Source organism: Ursus americanus, chromosome X (genome assembly GCF_024610735.1).
Source record: "Ursus americanus isolate L20-20 chromosome X, mUrsAme1.1.p, whole genome shotgun sequence".
Lineage (NCBI taxonomy): Eukaryota > Metazoa > Chordata > Mammalia > Carnivora > Ursidae > Ursus > Ursus americanus.
This window is the reverse complement of record NC_142164.1, coordinates 55,351,190-55,365,877: the sequence shown is the minus strand read 5'-3', so window position 1 is coordinate 55,365,877 and position 14,688 is coordinate 55,351,190. Positions and strand designations below refer to the sequence as shown.

Here is a 14,688-nt window from a genome sequence, read left to right as displayed (position 1 = left end):
AAAAAGAGAAATTAGGGAATCCATCCCATTTACAATAGCACCAAAAACCATACGTTACCTTGGAATTAACTTAACCAGAGATGTAAAGGTTCTATATTCTAGAAACTATAAATCACTCTTGAAAAACATTGAAGAAGACACAAGAAGATGGAAAAATATTCCACGCTCATGGATCGGAAGAATTAACATAGTTAAAATGTCCATGCTACCCAGAGCAATCTACACTTTCAATACTATCCCGATCAAAATACCAATGACATTTCTCAAAGAACTGGAACAAATAGTCCTTAAATTTGTATGGAACCAGAAAAGGCCCCGAATTGCCAAGGAACTGTTGAAAAGGAAAAACAAAGCTGGGGGCATCACAATGCCGGATTTCGAGCTGTACTACAAAGCTGTGATCACAAAGACAGCATGGTACTGGCACAAAAACAGACACAGAGACCAATGGAACAGAATAGAGAACCCAGAAATGGACCCTCGGCTCTTTGGGCAACTAATCTTTGATAAAGCAGGAAAAAACATCTGGTGGAAAAAAGACAGTCTCTTCAATAAATGGTGCTGGGAAAATTGGACAGCTACATGCAAAAGAATGAAACTTGACCACTCTCTCACACCATACACAAAGATAAACTCCAAATGGATGAAAGACCTCGATGTGAGACAGGAATCCATCAAAATCCTGGAGGATAACATAGGCAGCAACCTCTACAACATCGGCCAAAGCAACCTTTTTCATGACACATCTCCAAAGGCAAGAGAAACAAAAGATAAAATGAACTTGTGGGACTTCATCAAGATCAAAAGCTTCTGCACAGCCAAGGAAATAGTCAGAAAAACTAAAAGGCAGCCCACGGAATGGGAAAATATATTTGCAAATGATACTACAGATAAAAGACTGGTATCAAAGGTCTACAAAGAACTTCTCAAACTCAATACACGAGAAACAAATAAACAAATCAAAAAATGGGCAGAAGATATGAACAGACACTTTTCCAATGAAGACATACAAATGGCTGACAGACACATGAAAAAATGTTCAAAATCATTAGCCATCAGGGAAATTCAAATCAAAACCACACTAAGATACCACCTTACGCCAGTTAGAATGGCAAAAATAGACAAGGCAAGAAACAACAATTGTTGGAGAGGATGTGGAGAAAGGGGATCCGTCCTAGATTGTTGGTGGGAATGCAAGTTGGTACAGCCACTCTGGAAAACAGTGTGGAGGTCCCTTAAAAAGTTAACAATTGAGCTACCCTATGATCCAGCCATTGCACTACTGGGTATTTACCCCAAAGATACAGACGTAGTGAAGAGAAGGGCCATATGTACCCCAATGTTCATAGCAGCCTTGTCCACAATAGCTAAATCGTGGAAAGAACCGAGATGCCCTTTAACAGATGACTGGATTAAGAAGTTGTGGTCCATATATACAACAGAATATTACTCAGCTATCAGAAAGAACGAGTTCTCAACATTTGCTGCAACATGGACGGCACTGGAGGAGATAATGCTAAGTGAAATAAGTCAAGCAGAGAAAGACAATTATCATATGGTTTCTCTCATCTATGGAACATAAGAACTAGGAAGATTGGTAGGAGAAGAAAGGGATAAAGAAAGGGGGGTAATCAGAAGGGGGAATGAAGCATGAGAGACTATGGACTATGAGAAACAAACTGAGGGCCTCAGAGGGGAGGGGGTGGGGGAATGGGATAGGCTGGTGATGGGTAGTAAGGAGGGCACATATTGCATGGTGCACTGGGTGTTATACACAACTAATGAATCATTGAACTTTACATCAAAAACCAGGGATGTACTGTATGGTGACTAATATAATATAATATAATAAAAAAATTAAAAAATGCAGAAGTTAATGAAATAGTAAGAAAACAATAGATATAATAAAAACCCTTAATTATATTACTTCAAAGTAAAAATTATTAGCTTTGACCAGTTTTTTTTAAACCCAAATACAATATCAGAAATGAAAAGGAGGACATCACTAGAGATTCTACATACATAAATAGTTCTAATACTCTTTTTACATCTTTTATGCCAAAAAATTAACAAAGTACACAAAACGGAAACATTCCTAGAAAAACATAGCAGGGAAATTGACACAAAAAAGAAACAAAAGGGGCGCCTGGGTGGCACAGCGGTTAAGCGTCTGCCTTCGGCTCAGGGCGTGATCCCGGCGTTGTGGGATCGAGCCCCGCATCAGGCTCCTCCGCTATGAGCCTGCTTCTTCCTCTCCCACTCCCCCTGCTTGTGTTCCCTCTCTCGCTGGCTGTCTCTATCTCTATCAAATAAATAAATAATAATAAAAAATCTTTAAAAAAAATAGAAAAAAAAAAGAAACAAAAAATTTGAATTGTCATATACAATAAAATATTACTAATTAAGTGATAACCCTGCATCTGCAACATTGTCATCTTGGAATCTCATTAGAAGGGCAATCTCCGGTCTCACACAAGCCTACTGAGTCAGTGTCTGAATTTTTACACGATCCCCATGTAATTCTTATACACATTAATGTTTGGGAAGCATTGTATTAAATAAAGTATATACATAATTATAAACTTTCCCACGAAGAATACTCTTGCCTAGGTAACTTCATCTGTGAATTCTTCAACACAGTTAAGAGGGAAATAGCACTAACCCTATACAGACTGCCAGATAACAAGGAAAAAAAAAAAGAGAGAGAGAGAGCATTTTCCAGCTGCTATGTTGTTAATGAGTTCTACAAGGACATCATAAGAAGGGAATTATATAGGCCAATCTCTCCCATGAACAAAGAAGTAAAATCTCAAAAAATAGCAAGTCAAGTTTGGTGATAAATTAAAATTATAGTATATCATGGACACATTAGCATTATTCCAGTTTAACATTTGAAAACCAATCAATGTTATTAAACAGAGTAAAAGAGTAACAGTGAAATATATAGCCATCTGAAAAGATGTAGAGAAAGCATTGAGTAAAATTCATCACCTGTTCATGATAAAAACTTTTAGCAAAACTGGGGCACCTAGGTGGCTCAGTTGGTTAAGCATCTGCCTTTGGCTCAGGTCATGATCCCAGGGTCCTGGGATCAAGCCCTGCATCAGGCTCTCTGCTCAGTGGGAGCCTGCTTTTCCCTCTCCCTCTGCTGTTCCCCCTGCTTGTGCTCTCTCTCTCTCTCTGTCAGATAAATAAATAAAATCTTTAAAAAAAAACTTTTAGCAAAATAATAGATGGTAATTACCTTTTTTGATAAAAGTTGTTTACAAATAAAGTACGGCAACATCATACTTAATGGTGAAATATTAGAAAACTTCTTCCATGAAATTAGTAATGAGATAAATATGTACTGTCATTATTTCTATTCCACAATGTGCACGAGGTCCAAGAATGTGCAATAGGATCAGAAAAATAAAGGAAATATGTAAGCGTGGGAAAGAGATGAATCCGTCATTGTATTTACATGAGAGGATTGTGTACATAGAAAATTAAAATAATTCTACAGGGGCACCTGGGTGGCTCAGTCGTTAAGCGTCTGCCTTTGGCTCAGGGTGCGATCACAGCATTCTGGGATGGAGTCCCGCATCAGGCTCCTCCACTGGGAGCCTGCTTCTTCCTCTCCCACTCCCCCTGCTTGTGTTCCCTCTCTTGCTGGCTGTCTCTCTCTCTGTCAAATAAATAAACAAAATCTTAAAAAAAATAATTCTACAGATTAAATATTAGGATTGATAAGCAAATTCAACATGATTTCTATACACAAGGTCAAAATTCTAAAATGAATTTCACTTCTATATGCTAACTTCCAGTAGTTACAGAATGAAATTAAAAAATGCATATGCCATTTTTTAATTTTTATTTTTATAATAATCTTTTATTATGTTATGTTAGTCACCATACAGTACATCCTTAGTTTTTGATGTAATGCTCCTTGATTCATTATTTGCGTATAACACCCAGTGCACCATGCAATACTGTGCCCTCCTTAATACCCACCACCGGCCTATCCCAATCCCCCAGCCCCCTCGCCTCTGAAGCCCTCAGTTTGTTTCCTAGAGTCCACAATCTCTTATGGTTCATTCCCCCTTCTGTTTAACCCCCTTCTATCAAATGCTTTGTTAAAAATAAATAAACTGTTTGGAAGATATCCTTATAGAAAACTGTAAAATAGTTTGAGAGAAATGAGATGAGGTCTTAAAGAATTGAGAAATATCTCATGTTCATGGATTGCAAAAGTCAATATTTTAAAGATGCTGGTTTTCCTCTGGTTGTTCTATAGATTAAAGTTAATTTACTTCAAAATACCAAGATTTTTCCACAGAGATTAACAAGCTGATTTCAAAATGTGTATAGAAATTTAAGAGACCAAGAATAGCTAAGTTAATGTTGAAAAGGAAGTTGGTGAACCTAAACTACTGGATGCCAATTCTTATAAATCTACATTAAGACAATGTCATATTGGCAAAAAACCAGCACTTGGAAAAATGAAAATGAATAGAGGGTATTGAAACACCTGACACTTAAATGGATACTTGATTTATCATCAAAGGACACTGAAGAGTAGTAGGGTGAGAATGGTCTCTTGATTTCTACTTCGCATCATAATAAAAAATAAGTGCTAGATGGATTGCAAATCTAAATATCAAGGGTAAACTATTATGGTAGTTAAACATCTCTTAAACAACACACAAAAAGCACTAACTACAAAAGAAAGGATTGATAATTTGGACTCCTGTTGATAAAAATAACTTGTTTTTGTAAAAGATATCATTGAGAGAATAAAAATATTGGCTACAAAATGTGAGGTGTTATTTGCAATAGATATAACCAAGAAAAGATTTAAAACTAGAATTTACAAGGAACTCTTATAAGTCAGTAAGAAACAGACAAGTTAATGAGAAAATTGGAAAAGTCCTGAACAGGTACTTCAGAAAATAATATATTGAAATAGCCCAAAAATGTGTAGAAAGATCTTCAACCTTACTCATCATCAGGGAAAAAGCAAATCAAAACCATGTAGATGCCATCAGGCACACACAAGAAAGGCTAAAATTACAAAGACTGAAAATAACAACTGTTATGGAGGATGAGAAACAATTCATTCTCATACACTGTTTAAAGAAGTACAGTTTGTTATAATCACATAGAAAAAATAGTTTCAAAAGTATCTGTTAAAGGTAAATACACACATATTATATGAAACAGCAATTCATTCCTAGGAATATACCCAACAGATACAATGTATGCTTATGTATATGGATGTACACTAAACTTTATGTTCCTAGCATGATAATTCATTAAAGCCCCAAACTAGAATAAACCAATGTACCTCAAATACTAGCATGGAGAGAGAAATTGTGTTATATTCCTACAGTAGAATACTAGATAGCAATGTAAAGGAGCAACTTATAAATCCTAAGCAAAAATTCTTGAATGGAAGAAACTAGACACAGATTCACATATGCTGTATTATTTCAGTTATATAAAGTGCAAAACATCTCTTTGGTTAGGTTTGTTCCAAGGTATCTCATTGTTTTTGGTGCAGTTGTAAATGGGATTGATTCCTTAATTTCTATTTCTGCTGCTTCATTATTGGTGTATAGAAATGCAATAGATTTCTGTAAATTGTGAAAGAAACAACCAACAAAACTCAAAGGCAGCCTACTGAGTGGGAGAAGTTATTTGCAAGTGACATATCTGGTAAAGTGTTAGCATCCAAAATATATTTTAAAAGTATAAAACTCAACACCCCCAAAACAAATAATCCAATTAAAAATGGGCAGAAGACATGAATAAACATTTTTCCAAAGAAGACGTAGAGATGGCCAACAGACACAAGAAAAGATGCTCAACATCACTGATCATCAGGAAAATCAAAACTACAGTGAGATATCACCTCTCCTCACACTGTCTGAATGACGAAAATCAACAATACAAGAAACAACAGGTGTTGGTGAGGTTGTGGAGAAAGGGCAACCCTCTTACACTGTTGGCGAGAATGCAAACTTGTGCAGCCACTCTGGAAAACAGTATGGAGGTTCCTCAAAAAGTTAAAAATGGAACTACCCTACAATCCAGCAATTGCACTAAGTATTTACCCAAAGAATACCAAAATACCAACTCAAAGGGTTACATGCACCTCAATATTTATAGCAGCATTATCTATAATAGCCAAGAAATGGAAGCAGCTCAAGTGTCCATCAATTGATGAATGGATAAAGATGTGGTGTATATATGTATATATACATATATACGTAATGAAATATTACTCAAGCATTAAAACAAATGAAATCTTGCCATTTGCAAACACGTGGATCAAGCTAGAGAGTACTATTATAAGGGAAGTAAGTCTGAGAAAGACAAATACCATATAATTTCACCCACATGTGGAATTTAAGAAACAAAACAAATGAAAAAAGGACAAAAAAAGAGAGCAAACCGTAAAATAGACTCTTAACTATAGAGAACAAACTGATGGCTACCAGATGAGAGGTTGTTGGGGGCATGGGTGAAATGGGTGATGGGGATTAGGGAGTGCATTTTTCCTGATGAGCACTGGGTGTTGTATGGAAGTGTTGAATCACTATATTGTACACCTGAAACCAATATTATGCTGTATGTTAGCTATGCTGGAATTTAAATTTTAAAAAAGTGAAGCAAAAAAAAAAAAGTGCAGAACAACAAATCTAACCCATGGTATTAAAAGTCAGAATATGGTGGGGCACCTGGGTGGCACAGCGGTTAAGCGGCTGCCTTAGGCTCAGGGCGTGATCCCGGTGTTACGGGATCGAGCCCCACATCAGGCTCCTCTGCTGGGAGCCTGCTTCTTCCTCTCCCACTCCCCCTGTTTGTGTTCCCTCTCTCGCTGGCTGTCTCTATCTCTGTCAAATAAAAAAAAAAGTCAGAATATGGAACATAAGAACTGGGAAGATCGGTAGGGGAAAAAAGGGATAAAGAAAGGGGGAGTAATCAGAAGGGGGAATGAAGTATGAGAGACTATGGACTCTGAGAAACAAACTGAGGGCTTCAGAGGGGAGGGGGTGGGGGAATGGGATAGACTGATGATGGGTAGTAAGGAGGGCACGTTTTGCATGGTGCACTGGGTGTTATACGCAACTAATGAATCATCGAACTTTACATCAGAAACCAGGGATGTACTATATGGTGACTAACATAATATAATAAAAAAACATTAAAAAAATAAAAATAAAAATAAATAAAAGTCAGAATATGGGTTACATTTGGGAAAGTGAGGGTGGTAGAGACTGGAAAGGACACAAGAAGGGTTTCTCTAGTCCGTATTATTTTCCATTTCTTGATCTGGGTGGTGGTTATATATCTGTTCTAATTTGGGATTATTTCATTCATCAGTACAATTAGGATTTGTGTAATTGTCTTCATGTAGTCTGTATTTTGATAAAACTCTTAGTTTGTGTGTTCTTCACAATACTCCATGTCTCCTCTTAAATGTAACCAATCCTTATATTATCCCTATGAAGGACACCCTTATTAGGAGGTTCATTTCATGCTAGTTTGCCACAGTACATGAAATCCCAGTATCAGTGTTTATTTTCTAGGTTAAGACATTATCTCCTCATTATCTCATGAGTGGGTACATGTCATTTGGGACACTGGTCCCTGATTTTACCTATATTTCATGATATGCAACTTAGAAAATGTACTTAAATATTATTTTATGACCTTGATTAATTAATTTGAGTATAGTTGACACGTAATGTTAATTTCAGGTATGCAGCATCATGATTCAACAACTCTATACATTATGATATGCTCACTACAAGAGTAGCTACAATTGGTCAGCATGCAATGCTACTGCAATAGCACTAACTATATTCCATATACTGTTTCTTTTATTACCATGACTTATTCGTTCTATAACTAGAAGCCTGTATCTCCCACTCCCCTTCACCCCTTTTGCCCATCCTCCAACCCCTCCTTTCTGGCAACCATCAGTTTGTTCCCTGTATTTATAAATCTGATTCTGCTGTTGTTTTATTCATTTGTTTTGTGTTTTAGAGTCCACGTATGAGTGAATCATATAGTATTTCTCTCAGTCTGAGTTATTTCACTTAGCATAATACCCTCGAGATCCATCTATGTTGTCTCAGAGGGCACGGTCTCATCCTTTTTTATGACTGAGCAATATTTCATTGTATACATATTTTACTTTTTATCCATTCATCTATTTATCTACACTTGGGCTGCTTCCATACTGTAGTTATTGCAAATACTGCTGCAATAAATGTTGGGGGGTGCATATATCTTCTTAAATTCGTGTTTTCATTTTTTTTGGATAAATACCCAATAATGTAATTTTTTAATCATATGGTATTTCTATTTTTAAAAAAGATTTATGTGTGTGTGTGTGTGAGAGAGAGAGAGAGAGAGAGCATGGGGAAGGGGCAGAGGGGAAAAGAGAGGAGAGAAAGACTCTCAAGCAGATCTCCACTGAGCACATACCCCAATGCAGGGCTCAATTCTACAACCATGAGACCATGACCTGAGCTGAAATCAAGTCAGATGATGCAGTCTTGAAATATAGGTGAGGTTCAGTGGAATAGAGTCCAGAGCCTACGACCAAGAATGAATTCTTGAGACATCTTTGGTGCAAAATGGTGGTTTGTTAAAGCACGGGGACAGGACCCATGGGCAGAAGGAGCTGCTGTGCTGGGATTGTGAGGGGTGGCTGATTATATACTATGGGTTTGGGGGAGGTAAGGAAAAAAGGGACAGTTGGAGAAAGAACTTTCATATGTTAAAGAAGACTCACAGGATATTGGAGACCTTGCCATTGTCAGGTTAAGGTTGTTTACCCTTCTAGTAAGGCATTAACAGTAAGATAGCTGGGAGCTTCCTGGAGGAACATAACACTCTGCCCACTTCAAGTATCTATCCATGGGCTGCAGGTTATAAGGACATTTAATTGTATTTAAATTCCCTTCTGGAAGCTATTGCTAAATGTAAACTGAGGGAGACTCAGGTCTTGTAGGATTGTGATCTCTATTAATTAACTATATAGTTAACTATAAAGTTAACTCCTTAGCTTTAGGGCTGCCAGGAGTGCCTGAGAAATGTCACATATATCCCATCTGGGGGAAGGGGTTGTGGGATGTCAGCTTCTGCTTTGTCTTCAGCTTACCTTCTGTTCCCTTATCAAGACACTTAACTGACTGAGCCACCCAGGAGCCCCAGTATTTCTATTTTTAATTTTTTGAGGAAACTCCATAGTTTTCCTCAGTGACTGTACCAATTTACATTCCTACCACCATTGTATAAGGGTTCCTTTTTCTCCACATCCTCACCAACACTTCTTATTTCTTGTCTTTTTTATTTTAACCATTCTAACAGATGTAAGGTAGTATGATATCGTGGTTCTGATTTGCATTTTCCTGATGATTAGTGATGTTGAGCATCTTTTCATGTGTCTGTTGGGCATCTGTATGTTTTCTTTGAAAAAATGTTCAGGTCCTCTGCCTGTGTTTTAATCTGACTATTTGGGGTTTTTGGTGTGGAGTTGTATACATTTTTATGTATTTTAGATATTAACTCCTTATCAGACATATTTACAAACAACTTCTCTCATTCAGTAGGTTCCTTTTTGGTTTTGTTGATGATTTCCTTCAATGTGTAAAAGCTTTTTTATTTTGATATAGTCCCAATAGCTTATTTTTGCTTTTGTTTCCCTTGATTTAGGAGACGAATCTATAAAAATGTTGATATGGCTGATGTCAGAGAAATAATTGCCTGTGTTCTCTTCTAAGATTTTTATGGTTTCTGATCTTACATTTATTTATTTAATTTAAAAAAATTTTATTATGGTCAGTTAGCCCACATATAGTACATCCTTAGTTTTTGATTAGTGTTCAGTGATTCATTAGTTGCATATAACACCCAGTGCTCATCACAACAAATGCCCTCCTTAATACCCATCACCCAGCTGGTCTTACATTTATATCTTTAAACTATTTTGAGTTTATTTTTTTGTATAGTGTTCAAAGTGGTCCAGCTTAATTCTTTTGCATGTAGCTGTTTAGTTTTCCCAGAAGCAGTTATTGAAGAGACTCTTTTCCCCATTCTATATTCTTGCCTCCTTTGTCATAGATTAATTGATCATTTAAGTGTAAGTTTATTTCTGGGCTTCTATTCTGTTTCATTGATCTATGTGTCTGGTTTTGTTACACTACCATACTTTTTTTTTTTCCTTTGGTGCAAAATGGTGGTCTTTTTAAAGCACAGAGATAGGACCCATGGGCAGAAAGAGCTGCTGCACTGGGGTCTTGAGGAGTCCCTGATTATATAGTCCAGAGTTGGAGGAAGTAAGGAAAAGGGAGGTTTCAAAAGGATTTTCATATGTTAAAGAAGACCCTCAGGATACTGAAGGCCTGGCTATTATCACGCTAAGGTTGTTTTTCCCTCTGGCAAGGCTTTAACATTAAGATAGTTGGGAGAGTCCTGGAAGAATGTCACACATGTCCCACCCAGGAGTCAGGGGTGGGGGGAGGTTGCAGGGTGTCAGCTTATGCTTTGTCTTCAGCTAGCCTTCTGTTCCCTCATCATTTCCCTCCTGAACAATTTTGACCCTTCAATCTTTAAGGTTGTTGAAGGTGGAAGGTCCCATCTTCTATAATGTCTTCCTGCTGAATAGGGGCATAGAGATGTCCCTACCTATGGGTCAATATTGATCAGTTGGGGAATACATAGGGGAGTTATAAGAAGGGAAGCAGCTGAATCCAGCGCTGTCAATATATATGAACATCCTTAAGTAGAAAGGATCATCTGTCGATGTGAAGTCATTGTAGGGCTGGAGTCTCTGCACCAAGCGGAGAGATATGAGAAAGACAATGCATTAAGATTAGTAATTACCATACTGTTTTGATTGCTGGGTTTTTGTAGTATATCTTGAAATCTGGAATTTGATACCTCCAGCTTTGTTCTTCTTTCTCACATTTGCTTTGGTTATTTGTGTCTTTTGTGGTTCCATAGAAATTTTGGTGGTATCTATTCTAGTTTTGTGAAAAATGCTGTTGGTATTCTGACAGGGATTGCATTGAATCTGTAGGTTGCTTTGGGTAATATAGACACTTTAACAATATTAATTATTCCAGTCCATGAGCATAGAATATTTTTCAATTTGTCAATGTAGTCTTCAATCTGTCATCAGTGTTTTATAGTTTTCTGAGTACAGGTCTTTCACCTCTTTGGTTAAGTTTACTCCAAGGTATTTTATTCTCTTGGTGCAATTGTAAATAGTGTTGTTGTTGTTATTTTATTAATTTTTCTTTCTGCTATTCATTATTAGTGTATAGAACACTACTGATTCCTGGGTATTATTTTTTATTTTTGTATCCTGCAACTTTACTGAATTCATTTATTACTTCTAGTAATTTTTTGGTGGAGTCTTTAGGATTTTCTATGTATAGTATCATGTTATCTGCAGGAAGTGACGGTGTAACTTCCTTACCAACATGGATGCTTCCTATTTCTTCTTTTTTTTGGTCTGATCGCTATGGCTAGACTTCTAGTACTGTGTTGGGTGAAAGAGGCAAGAGTGGACATCCTTGTTGTGTTCCTGATATTAGAGAAAAAGCTCTCTGTTTTTCACTACTTAGTATGATGTCATCTGCAGGTTTTTCATAGATGGCCTTTATTATGTTGATGTATATTTTCTCTAAACCAATTTTTTTAAGAGTTTTAATCATAAACAGATGTTGAATTTGTCAAATGCTTTTTCTCCAACTATTAAGATGATCATATGATTTTTACCCTTCCTTTTGTTAATGTGGTCTATCATGTCGATTTGTGAATATTGAACTATTCTTGCAGCCCTGGAATAAGGCCCACTTGATTATGGTGAATGATCCTTTTAATGTATTGTTGTATGGGGTTTACTAATATTTTGTTGAAGATTTTTGGATTTATGTTCATCAGAGATATTGACCTGTAGAGTCTTCCTTCCTTCCTTCTTTCTTTCTTTCCTTCTTTCCTTCTTTCCTTCCTTCCTTCCTTCCTTCCTTCCTTCCTTCCTTCCTTCCTTCCTTCTATCTTTGTCTTGTTTTGGTATAAGTGTAGTGCTGGTATCATAGAATGTATTTGGAAGATTTCCTTCTATTTTTTGGCATAGTTTGAGAATAGGTATTAACTCTTCTTTAAATGTTTGATAGAATTCACTTGTGAATATATGTGGTCCTGGTCTTTAATTTTTTGGTAGTTTTTTGATTACTGATTCAATTTCATTAGTAGTAATTGGTCTGCTCAGATTTTCTATTTCTTTCTGATTCAGTTTTGGAAGATTATATTTTAGGAATTCATTCATTTTTTTTCAAGGTTGACCAATTTGTTGGAATGTAATTTTTTTGTAGTAGTCTGTTATAATCCCTTGTATTTCTGTGGTGTTGGTTGTTATTCTATCACTCTTTCACTCCTGATTTTATTTTATTTTAATACTTTATTATTTATTAATTTATTATTCTATTTTTTATTATTTAATTTATTTGGGGGATGATTTGTTTTGATTTATTTAGCTTTGTTTCATGGTTTTTGTTTTTTATTTTTTTAATTTATTATTTATTTTTTTATTATGTTCAGTTACCCACCATATAGTACATCATTAATTTTTGATGTAGTGTCCAGTGATTCAATAGTTGCATAAAACACCCAGTGCCCATCACAACATGTGCTCTTCTTAATATCCATCACCCGGCTACCCCCTCCCCCCACCCCCTCCCCTCTGAAACCCTCAGTTTGTTTCCTGGAGTCCATAGTCTTTCATGGTTTGTCTCCCTCTCTGATTCCACCCCCTTCAGTTTTCTCTCCCTTCCCTTATGGCCTTCCATGCTATTCCTTATGTTCCACATATGAGTGAAATCATATGATTAATTGTCTTTCTCTGCTTGACTTATTTCACTTAGCATAATCCCCTCCAGTTCATCCATGTTGATGCAGATGGTGGGTATTCATTCTTTCTGATGGCTTAATTTATTTATTTTATTTGGGTTCTCTCTCTTTTCTTCTGATGAGTTTGGCTAAAGGTTTGTCATTTTGGTTTATCGTTTCAAAGAACCAGCTCTTGGTTACATCGATCTTTTCAACTGTTTTTTGTTTATTCGTTTGTTTCTATTTCATTTGTTTCTGCTCTGATCTTTATTATTTCCTTTCTTCTACTAACCTTGGGCTTTGTTCTTTTTTTGCGTAGTTCCTTTAGGTATAAGGTTAGATTGTTTATTTGAGCTTTTTCTTGTTTCTTGAGGTAAGCCTGTATCATTAAAACTTTCTCTCAGAAATTCTTTCACCGTGTTTCAAAGATTTTGGACCATTGTGTTTTCATTTCCATTTGTGTCTCTGTGTTTTTTGATTTCCACTTTGATTTTTTTGCTAACCCATAAGTTATTTAGTAACATGTTGTTTAACCTCCATGTGTTTGTGTGTTTTCCAGATTTTTTCTTGTGATTCATTTCTAGTTTCATTCTATTGTTGTTGGGAAAGATGCATGATATCATTTCAATCTTCTAAAAGTTATTGAAACTTGCTTTGCAGCCTAATGTGTGTTTATCCTAGAGAGTATTCCATGTGTACTTGAAAGGAATGTGTGTTCTGCAGTTTTTTGGTAGAATCTTCTGTATGTAACTGTTAGGTCCATCTGGTCTAATGTGTCATTCAAAGATAATGTTTGCTTATTGATTTTGTGCTTGAATTATCTGTCAATGTAAGTGGGTGTTAAAAACTTCTGCTTTTATTGTTTTACCATCAATTTCTCCCTTTATGCCTGTTAATATTTGCTTTATGTATTTAGATGCTCTTATTTTGGGTGTATAAATATTTATAATTGTTATATCCTCTTGTACTGATTCCTTTATATAATGCTCTTTTTTGTCTCTTCTTACAGTCTTGGTTTTAATGTCTCTTTTGTGCGATATAAGCTTTGTTACCCTGGCATTTTTTTCTTTTCCATTTCCATGGAATCATTTTCCATCCCTTCACTTTATGTCTCTATGTGTCTTTAGGTCTGATATGAGTATCTTGTAGGCAGCATATAGATGGGTCTTTTTTTTTTAATACATTCTGATGGTCTTGATTTTAGATGGAAATTTTCTCTTACATATTCATGAAAATATTTGACTATATTGTCTAAAGTTTTCTTATAATCATGCTATTTTCAAAAATATATTTTGTAGCAACCTTTCACCAAGAATATATAGCAGAAGATATGTCTTTTTCTAATGAGTCTATTTTTTCAAAGATTAATCATGTCACAAAAATAATAGCACTGATCTTTTTTCTTTTAAAACTTCTGAATTTATTTTTAGATTTTTTTTCCAAATACTGATATATAACTTTGTATCATTAGTTGAGGTCGTGATAGTTTTCCAAGCTTCTTTGTTTCCTTATTGTTTAAGGAATATTATAGGGAATATTATTCTATATATTGTAACTTATGTTCTAAAAATAGCCAAGTACACCTGGCATTTATTACACTTGTGCACTGTGATTTATTGCACTTTCAAGTCACCTTTTATTGATGAAGGTCTGGGAAAGGCAGAAGAGAATACATTAATTCAATAACTTTTGGGGGGAATCTATTTAATTTCAGTATGACAAATTTTTATCATTCTTAATGAAGTCACATTATATTTCAATGTTAACTTTTACATCTTATTCTTCATTGAAAATAAG

The 14,688-nt window shown here is 35.7% G+C and overlaps 1 protein-coding gene across 1 annotated transcript in view; it reads left to right on the top strand.

Annotated features, from left to right (window-relative positions):
* LOC148106914 (uncharacterized) overlaps nucleotides 1–14,688 on the top strand; it is a 244,756-nt gene that overhangs the window by 113,293 nt on the left and 116,775 nt on the right. The gene's annotated exons all lie outside the window — the stretch shown is intronic.